This window comes from Panthera pardus, unplaced genomic scaffold, assembly GCF_024362965.1.
Source record: "Panthera pardus isolate Hobbes unplaced genomic scaffold, ASM2436296v1 HiC_scaffold_6, whole genome shotgun sequence".
NCBI lineage: Eukaryota > Metazoa > Chordata > Mammalia > Carnivora > Felidae > Panthera > Panthera pardus.
This window is the reverse complement of record NW_026526991.1, coordinates 130640802-130651308: the sequence shown is the minus strand read 5'-3', so window position 1 is coordinate 130651308 and position 10507 is coordinate 130640802. Positions and strand designations below refer to the sequence as shown.

Here is a 10507-nt window from a genome sequence, read left to right as displayed (position 1 = left end):
CCAGAAGGAGTTGCAGAGGCAGAGTTCAAAGCTTCCCGGGCTTCCTCTGCCCCAGGTGTGTGTGATGGAGACATTTCAAAGCAGTTGCACCCAACACCAACCAGGAGGTCACAATGCAACATGAACCAGAAGTCTGAGAGCCACAGGGTCGGCCCATTCCTGTCCGGTAGGTCACAGGAAAGGCGTTATGCAGGGGAAGTCGTCCAGAAGAGGCCTGAGGGAAGCTGGACATTGCTAGTGTCACCATAGCCATGGGGTTCCTTCAGGACAGCGCTTCTGCCCTTCACCCGCTTCCTACAGAACAGGAAGGGTATGATATTTGGCCTGCTTCCTGAGGGCATATCAAGCAGCCCACACAACTATTCTAAAGAATGTGGCTATTTGGGGATAAAAGTCCCTACGTAGGGCTAACTAATGTCACTGCATAACCACACAAGGCCTCCGGAAACATGTCAGCCAAGTAGAGCAGGAGAGGGCTTTTGTGACCAAATGGAGCCCCATGGGGCGTTAAGAGTTCTAGTCTTCTGTGAAAGGCCTAACTAGGGGAGCCCAGCCATATGCAATGTGTGTATTTTTCTACACATAAAGCTGATTATCTACCATTACCTGGAAACAAGGAGAAATTACTTGTAATTATTCTAGACTAAAAAATAGCAAGTTTTGGAAGTTTCTTTGACTCCCCCCCCCCCCCCCGCCACCCCATGCCCTTTAATAGGTCTGAAGAGGAAATAATACCGCGTTGACTTGGAGTGAGGCAATGGATGACAGCGTGCCTCACATCTTAAGACGAGGTGGGCGAGAAGGATCTACCTTTAAAGAACTCCAATTAAAGTAATTACCACTGTTACCAAAATTACTGTTTTTAAAAGACCGGAGTCCTCTATCGGAGAACACTTCAGAAAGCTGTGGAAAAAACCCACATGACCAGCACGATTAGGGAGAACAAAAGCCAAACATTGTTTAAAGCCAGCTGCTTAAATCCTCCCATGCCTCCTGTTCCATGGTGGGAAGTCACTGTTCCTGAAAGCCTGTCATACTTTCTTAAGTTTTCAAAGAGCTGTCAGCAGTATTCCCGGGGTGGGAGGGTGACACACACGTGAGCGGGGCTGCATGTGGCGGGTCACGCAGGGTGACAGCTGTCGCCTTCTGTCCCCTCAACTTCTCTCCAGACAAGGCACAACCTGCGGTTCCTTGTTCTGGGCCGAGGGGTGGATGGACCACTCTGGGCACCTGGGCCTGAGACTCCAAAATTGCAGGGGTGTGAGGAAATGATACCAGGCAGGGACGGCCACCCTGCAGTGGCAGAGGGTGCCAGAAGGTAGTCCAGAGCCCATCTGGGCTAACCTTTGTGCTCTTGACCTGATGCTAGAAAGACCTAGATGTTGGTAGGGATGCTCTCAGATTATGAGGGTAAGGACTGATATTTTCTGTAAAATACCCTAAAAATGAACTAGTAGGAACATAAAATTAATAAAACAAAGAAATGCAAAAAGTAAACCCCACAACATTGTTATTAGGCTCAACAGACAATAAAAATTACTCACTGCACTTGCTATAAAAGTTTCTAAAAGCTTGCTCTCAATTTCTGTACTTCCCCTACTGCAGTCCGGGCCCATCCTTTCATCAGCTCTGGTCCAGGACAGCATATCCCAAAGTCGTCGCTGGAATATTGTGTCACCCAAGGTGATCTCAGGGAGACAGTTCCACTGGTCAAATAAGGTGTGGAAAATACTACATCTCCTTTTGGACAGTCACAATGGGCATATTAAAGCCTCTGAGAAATCCTCTTTCTTTTTTAATGTGTATTGACATATTTTGAGTGGGGGAGGGGGAGGGGCAGAGAGAGAGGCCCACCTGGTCACTGTCAGTGCAGCCCAATGTGAGACTCAAACCTACAAACTGAGATCGTGACCTGAGCTGAAATCAAGAGTCGGATGCTTAACTGACTGAGCCACCCAGGTGCCCCTATCCTGTTTCAAAAGAAGCAAAAACAACTTGCATTGAGCCCAGTTTTCCAAGTTTATTTGCTTACTTTCTTTCTCTCTCCTTTTATTTGTCTACCGATTAACTCATTTTCGCATAACACACGCAATATTTGCCCAACAACATCCTACCAATCACACGCTAAGAAATACTTGCCTGGGGGTCCGGCCTCAGCAACGGCCCAGCCTCGGGCAAGTGGGTCAGGAATGCCGGACTCCAAAGTGGAAGATCCCAGGGGTCAGCAAGTCTTTATCTCAGCCCAAGGGGACTCCACAGTGGTGACGTCTGGACCCATTTGCAAACGATGCCAAACTGTCCAACGAATTGCTCTTGGTGAAACTCAGGTTCCTCTTAATTGTTCAGCGGAGGCAGATAAGAAGCCTGGCTGTTACTGCTACTGCACTTTGGAAATTGCCTGACATATTGGGACAGGGCGGCCTTTAGCGAAAGTCTGTGCACAGAATAAGCTCGATCAAGTGTAAAGGGACTGTGGGTTACGCTGGGGACCTGCAACGCACCAGCTACAGCGACACTGTTTATCCTTCCCTGGGCTCACTCAAGCTAGGCCCAGGATGGGTTTTCCTAATTAGCTGGCATCAGGCAAACATCGCATGGTGCAATCAGTGTCCTTACAGGAGGCTTTCGAACACCGCTTGGAAACACACTGGAATGCGCTCAGCCTCCCAGCCCCCCTCTAACAAATCAATTATCTACAGTCCAGTTTCCGCACACGGAACCCCAAGTGCCACTCACACTGGGGTCAGTAGCACGAGAGTCTGGTGGTGCCGGGACTCGACTGCTATCGGTTTTAGCAGTCACAGAGACAACTGGTGGCCAGCATTCTAGTACCCAGACCGCCGTCTTTCAAAGACAGGACTTCTCCGCTGTGGCATTACACATCAAAGGCACACCAAAGTCAAGGCCCCTTGCTGGTCTCCTGCTCAATCTCTTCAGTTTCCTGCTCCCCTAACACTGTCTTGTACCCCTGTGGCATCACCACTTTACATTCTACTCTCATATAAGCCATCCCGAGTCACAGAAAAGTGTTTCTAGGCACGGAAGGTTTCCTGGTAACCACACAGGCGTAGTATTTAGTCTCAGAACATTGAGCCACCTGTCCGCGTGTCACATCACCCCTCCACACATGAACGGCCAGCCACTGCACACAGCAAGAGACTTCTCGTTGACGCTGGCGTGATTGGGAAGACCCTAGATGACGTCGCAGGCTCCTGCGTGGTTATGAAACATGCCAGAAGATTCTTAGCTATGCCTCCCAGCAAAAGGTGGATGCCGACTCCCCTCCCTGTGAATGAGGGCCAGGTGGGGGCACTCGCTCCTGACAGACTGCAGCAGGAGAGACGGCTCAGAAAAGGGGTACAGCTTCCTCCTGGCTGTCCCTGTCTCTGGGGACACCTGAGCTGCCACATGGGCAGTCCCACTAACTGGAAGACACCATGCTGGACAGACCGTGAGTGGAGACCACATAGAGAAATGCCTGAGGAGACAGAGCTCCCCTGTGCCACACGTGGGAGTGAAGATGCCCTCTGAGATGCCCTCAGCGGTTCCTAAACTGTGTGAGATAATACACGTTCATGGTTGTTTTAAGCCATGAAGTTTGGGGTGATTTGCTACTCGGCCATAGATAACTGACACACTCCTCGACTGGGCCACAACCGGTGCCCTTTCTAATTCTCTTTTCGCACCACACACTGTTGGCCTGTTGAAGACTCCCCCAGATGGAGGAGCCCAGGGACAAAGGAACATCTGAGCACACCTGGTCTCACAGACTTAGCCTTGAACTGCTCCTCCCCACTGCACACACTCTCTTCATGCTGCTCCCCTCCTCAGTGCTCACTCCTATTTTCTACTTGAGACACCTGTAATTATGAAGCCTCTCTACTTGAGACACCTGTAATTATGGTCACTTGCTTGCTAACTTTAACACTATGTTCCCCTGACCCGTCAAGCTTCGCTCTCTCACACGCCTGCCATGCACCTGCTGGACTGATGTACCCCGTCCCGCACAAGTGAGGAGCACTGGCCGGTCCAGGCGTGGCTGGCTGGTGCCTACAGGGTCCACATGCTTCCTTGCTCGCTCACTCTGGTGTTTCTGCAGCATCCACGAGCCTCCAGGAGCAGAACAAAGCTGATAATCTCTCACTGTTCAGTACAAGCAAGGAGAGAAAACTCTTATCTTCATAAACGGGGTGATGAGCCGATACCAACCAGGACGTCGTGCAGTTGAGACGGAAAGTATAAACAGAAAAGATCTGCTTTGTTGTGGTGGTGGTTGCACGAGGTCTTGTAAGGCTGTGAATGGGCACGGTTACCAATTTTCTTCTCTCTAAGATAGAGATGATAATAGTGCTGTTGTAAGGAGTAAACCAGACCATGTGTGTGAGATGCTTCGCCCAGTGCCTGACACACAGGAAGAGTTCAATAAATGTAGGCTTCTCTTACTCTCATTACATATGATCTCGAGTTTAACATGCCCAGTACTGAGCTCTTCACACTCCCTCAGCACCTCCCACATCTTCCCCATCAGGCTTAATGGCACACTGTCCTTCAACTTAGGCAAAAAAAAAAACCCCCAAACACCAGGTTTCATCCTGTCCCCTTTCCTTCTTTCAAATTCCGCACGCAGCCAAATGGCAGTGCATTTTGGTTCTATCTCCAAAATAGATTCACAACTGACCACTTCTCACCACTGCATGCTCTTACCTCATCCAAGCTCTCGTCACCTCCCCTTAGTTCATGGCCAAGATGTGCTGCCATCCCCTCACCCCCCTCAGCACCCGCCTGACTGGCTTTTTGACCAGCTGCAGGGAGAAGCGTGTTTCAACAGAAGTCACATCAACATTTTTTCCCCCTCAAAATCCACTGGTTTCTGATCATTCTCAGATTAAAACCAAGTCCTAACAACCTCAGGATCTAATTATAATTATCTGGCCCCTGTTCTGGACTTCTCTAGCCCATCTACCTCTCACCCCCTCCAACATTGTTGGATTTGAAGCCTCCAACATTGAAGGCTTTACTGGCCTTCCTTTGGTTCCTCAAACATGCCGTGCCCGCTCCTTCTTCAGAACATACAAACTCACTGTTGCTTCTGTCTGAGACTCTTAAAGAATATCTCAGTAGCTTCCTTCCTCATCTTCTTTCAGTCAACTTCTCCCGGAGGTCTTTGCCAACCATCCTGATTACTATTGTAACCCCTCCCAATGCTCTCTATCCCTCCCCGGTGCTTTCATTTTCACCGTAGCCTTCCTCACTCTCTACCATACTATGTATTGACTTTGCCTTGTTTCCCTCCTGGGATGGAATGTAAGCTCCCGGAGTGTGTGTGGTCTGTGGTACACTGCTGCGTTCCCAGCACCTAGAAACACCGCCTAACACATGGCAAATGCTCAATTAATGTTCAATGGAGGAGGTGTGGGGAGGGAATACAGCATACCATTTCTCAAGTGATCTAGAAAAAATCCAAGCTGATCATGTGGATCCTTGCGTGGTTTCTAAACTAAAATAGAAAGACCTTTTGTACTTCTTCAGTAGGCAAGGGAAAGTTGGTGGCCCCTTGGGTACCTTTCTCTTCATCTTTCACTTGGTGCAGGTACAGTGGAGTCACCATTAGTGTGTGGCTCCCACTCCTGCTGGTCTTAGGCATCATGCTCATTTGCATATGGGGCAGAGTTAACCTCTGTAGGTAAAGACGTTCACTCAAGGTGAAGAACAGAGGTAGAGGTCAGGTCTTACTACTGGGATTCCAGTGCTTAGGGAGGCCCTTTGGCAGATCAGTGGAAGGTCTCGGAGTTAAGGACTGCTACTACTCACGGTGGAGTAAACAGTTCCTGCGTGTGTCAACAGATCGATAAATCAGAAAGCTTGTTGAGTTGGGGGTCACAGCTTATGGGTTTTAGTCCAGGCTCTGAGAGGGACCAGATCCAGAAGCTCTATGACCTGAAGGAGACCCTACAGCTGAGGGACTTGCCAAGACCCCATGAACCGAGCTATGATTGTTCCCTTCTCAGGAGGAGACATCCGCACATGTCTCAGAGGCCCCCTGCTGTTTAGGACAAGAGCCATACACGTAACTGGTGGGAAAACAGGAAAACCACCGTGCTTCATGCACAACAGCCTTTTCATTCTTGCTTTTATTTTCACCCACTTATTCTCTCAGCAAATGCCTATTTGACATCTATCAAGGTTACAGAAGTTTGCAATGGATCTTACCTTCAGAGGACCCTCATTTTCTCTGTCTTTGACTCTTTTTTTTTCCTCCTGAGTTGTATTCTCCATCCCTTTCCCTGGGGTGAAGCTCAGGGCCTCTACGGCGAGAAAGGTGATTGGCTCCCTGCCAAGGGGTCAACAGAAAGGTTGCAGAAGCTATAGCCTTCAAAAGGCCCAGCTGAAACCTGCTGGCAAAGTTCAACATTCTGCAATCCCATATGCGTGACAAATGGGTTGGGCAACCTACCTCAAGGTGAGCTTCCAAAACCACTTCAGGAAAAAGCAATGGAGGAAGGCAGGAGAGCAACGACTAAAGATTTCCCGGGAACGAACATGTCAGGAGTTCTGGGTTCTGTAGGGATGGGTCTGTCGGAGTTGGCATCCACCACATGGCACGAGGCCCAGGCATAGCAGGTGGCATAGACACAGATTTAATTGATAGCTTAATTAAGGAATTAGGTAGGTTAGAACTTGCAACCATAGCTCAGTTTAGCTAAATTTTATCATCTTCCTTTTCCATAGAAACACAAGTATAGAAGTGAGGGGTGGCTGCCACATACCCAAGAACTTGTGCTCAAATGGTCTGGCCTATCTGTATGTATGAAAGGATGAAAATGTATGTGGAAGGGAGGAAATGTCAACAGGCACTTCCTCCACATGCTGGAAGCTCCTCCAGGAAACCCCAAGAGGCAACGGTTTCCCCCTTCTCCTCAAGAACTTGCCGAGTTGCCTTCTATTGATGAGAAGCAACATCTCCAACAGCCAGACCAGAACCTCCAAGGGGTTTGCTCTGTAAAATGAATGAAGTTTGCAAAGACGTGCACAGAGAAGACATAAAGTCATCTTGTTTACGTCCATTAGCTCTTCAGAGGCAAACGACTACGTACTTTAAGAGCCACACTGGCCAGCTGCCTCTGGTCCCGGGAAAATGCTGGGCCCTCCAGGGTGGGTGTGTTGGGGCTCAGGAACTTGAACGTCTTCCTGACTGCTTTTCAAGCCTTGATCCTTACAGTGTGGTCCCCAGTCTAGCTGCATCAACATCCGGGAGTTCACCGGGGATAGAGAACCTCGGAGCAAATTGCAGAAGTGTAGAACCAAGTCTGCATTTGGCAAGATTCCTACGTGATTTCTACGCACGTGAAAATTAAAAATTTAAGAAGCAGTGGCTTGGGCAATAGATGGTGCGGTCCAACTTCCAGTTAAAACTAATTCTTTCCTATAAATTTTCTAACTTGAAACTGTAAGAAAAGCAAGGTCTATGAAAAATCTAAGCCACCGGATAGATACCCATGACTGAGAGATGTGACACCCTTATTTGAACATAAATACGATAAAGTTTGCAGGAGAAGTGATACCAGGTGGTGAGAGTCTTTGACGTGGGGAGGGGGTACAAAGCACTAGAAAATAGACAGGAAGTGTGCAGAGGACATGAAAAGCAGACCATGCTTTGTAATTTCACCAATAGCCTGGTGGGTGATGGGCACCGTGGAAGGTGGCCTTCCCACTACAGGGTGCTGTGGAGTTTGGGGCATTGACCAACCAGCAATCCACGAAGCTAAGAGCCCGGCTGTGTACCTCCTCGCTGATCTTATGCCAACCAGGCCCCTTGCTTCTTCTCACACAAACATCCAACTTTGCTTTCCCCAAACCCACCACTGTGTGAGTCCTGTCCAGGAAGGGCTGGGGCTCCAGAAGGCACAGACAGGAAAACCCTGCTGAAAGGAAGCTGACAGCATGTCATGGACCACCATGAAGGCCAGGCTGAGGGACGCATATTCAGGGCGATGGTCATGGGGAGCCTCTTAAAGCAGGAGGACATAATCCAAGTGGGCTTGAAAGATACCATTTGAGATTGTGCGGTTGAGTAGACAGTTATTACAATAATCCAGTCAAATGTACTGAAGACTTCAAATAGGGTGTTACTGTTTTTGTTTTTTTAATTGGAAGTGCAGTAAACAAAATGTAACTTTATTCTAATGGACACTCATTTATTCCAAGGGACACACAGCAGCATCCGATAACATTGTATTGAATGAATGTAGAGTGACTTAGGACATGATTACACAGACCAATCTACATAGTAATGCAGTTAAGCTTTAAATGTTGTTAAGATCTTTTCACCCAGATTCAATGGGCCAAAATACCGTCCCTTGAATATTTGTGCCCGGACTTGTTGGTTGGTTTTACACATGACTGGGTTTCCTTCCTCTTCGTGGTCGGCCTGAGGCCTCTCTGGCAGCAGGCAAGGCAAGCACAGCCCACCTTTGAGTGGTGCCGGCTTCCCTCTGCTGTGGGACGGAGCTGGATTGGGGAAAGGCGAGTTCCGGTCTTTTGCCCAAGGTCAAACCACTGGACGATTCTGGGCTCGTTTCTTCAGCTGTAAACTGCCCAACGCAAAATAGGAAGAGCTTTAGGGGTTGCCTGGCTTGAGCCTGCTGGGGATAAACAGGCCTTCCGGGCACTGGGGTGGTCCATCATCCTGAGAGGTGCCCTGACAGGCACAGGGGTTCAGCCTTGTCACTCAAAATGGGGGACATCTGCTTGCTGAGGCCAGGTTCCTGTTGGCCTCTTGTGCTCAGGTGAAGCTGCCAGGTGACCAGATTCTAGGTACCTTGTCCCCGCTTGTCACCAACATACTTCATTGTAAAAGAACACCTGCTTTTCTTTGCATGAGTTATAATTTCCAGTATCAGCTTCAATTAGGTTCTACTCTTCTATGCTTCTCTCAGCATATCTCAGACTTAACTCCTAGATCACAGTGGATTTTTAAAACACACTGTGCAGACCCCTTTTCAGGACTCTGATTAGACTTGCATACTCCATCTGGTGTTCCCAAAGCTGTTTCAAGCCTGGATTCCTTCTCTGAGGTTATTTGCCAACAACCTATCCATAAATTAATAGTTATGGTATGTTTATTAGTTTCCGGGACTTCTAATAGCATATTGATTCTGGGCAGAAGCTTAGCATCTGGTTTGGCTAAAGAATTTAATTTTCTACCAACCACACAATCTAATCATATCATCTGGGACTGAAACAAACACTAATTCAGTGGCCTTTAAATGCTGGTGTGTGCACCAGAGCTGAGCCACTGAGTTTTCACCCGCCTGCAATGAGGTGTTAAAAAAAAAAGTCAATATATTAAAAGGGTAAGTATATTCAACGTGAAGAACTGTCGTTTTTTCTGAGTTTATACTTTATCATGTGCGTTACAATATTAACATGTTTTTAATAAAAGTACTTGAAAAATACAATGGACAACTCTATGGCAGTGCCTCAAATCATGGGGAAGATTTTACTGATCCCCTGGAAGCCAAAGGAATAGCCTACCCTGGACTAATGCAGCATCCAGGGATATTTTAAAATATGGGACACATCCAGGCTGAAAACCCTCTCCACATCCTCCCGAGACACTTGCCATGGTTTCCATCAGGGATGAAAAGACGGGCTTTTAAATAGAAGCCTTTAAACCCAACATTGGCTTATGCAGCAGGAAGAGGAGAGGAGACATCTGACTCTCTCCCTATTTCCAGGTCTTCTTACTTCTAAGATTTCTGCCTTTTGCTCACTGGGCATCACTTCAGCTTTGAAGGCAGAAACAAGAGGGCACCCTTTCATCCCCAGGCCATACCAGCCTCAGCCAGTTAGGGTGCGGCTTCTACTTAGTGTTCTGGTTGCAGGCTTCCTGGCCTGGGACCACCTGTGCCTTTCAGGGCTACCCCCAGGGACCTGTCTTCTCCCCCCTCCTTCTCCCCTTCCTCACCCCTCCCCCAGTGAAAGACCAGTACGGGAGCGAACAGTGTTCAAAGGGAAGGATCGGCAGTCTGAGAGCCTCTCTGTTGAGGACAGGCACTTAGTATATTCCACCCAAAGCCCTGTCATGTTCATTTTTGGTAAAGGCTGAAACGGTGACCCCAGCTGGGAGTGTATGTTCTGCTTTGCTCCCATCTCCTATTCTCACCTACCTGGGATGAACCCCTCCCCCTCTCAGGGGTGTCTGCCCGCCTCACCTCCCTGTCTTGCTTCCACGTGGCTGATTTCTTACATCCGAGGTGCCTGCTCATTAGTTCTTCCCTGTTTGTCCTAAAAGTCCCCGAAGGCTTCATGCAAACCAAACCTCCATGGCCCTCCCAAAGAGCCCACCGTCCTAAACTGACAGGGAACAGCCCCCACTGCCAACGTACCACGGCCTTCAACACCACCAGGCTGATCTGAGGCGAAGCCAGGAGCTGGAAAGCCAACCAAGGTACGTGAACACTGTCTGTAGCTTTTTTCAATGAGCAATAAACACGTGTCCATGTCG

The 10507-nt window shown here is 48.6% G+C and overlaps 1 long non-coding RNA gene across 1 annotated transcript; it reads right to left on the bottom strand.

Moving 5' to 3' along the window:
- Positions 1-1828: 1828 nt before the first annotated feature.
- Positions 1829-9346, bottom strand: LOC109273738 (uncharacterized). The gene is made up of 3 exons (XR_002083225.2): positions 6211-9346; positions 3893-4327; positions 1829-3860 (listed from the first exon to the last, which is right to left on the bottom strand). It is a non-coding gene; the product is annotated as an uncharacterized LOC109273738 (long non-coding RNA).
- Between the last annotated feature and the right edge of the window lie 1161 nt (positions 9347-10507).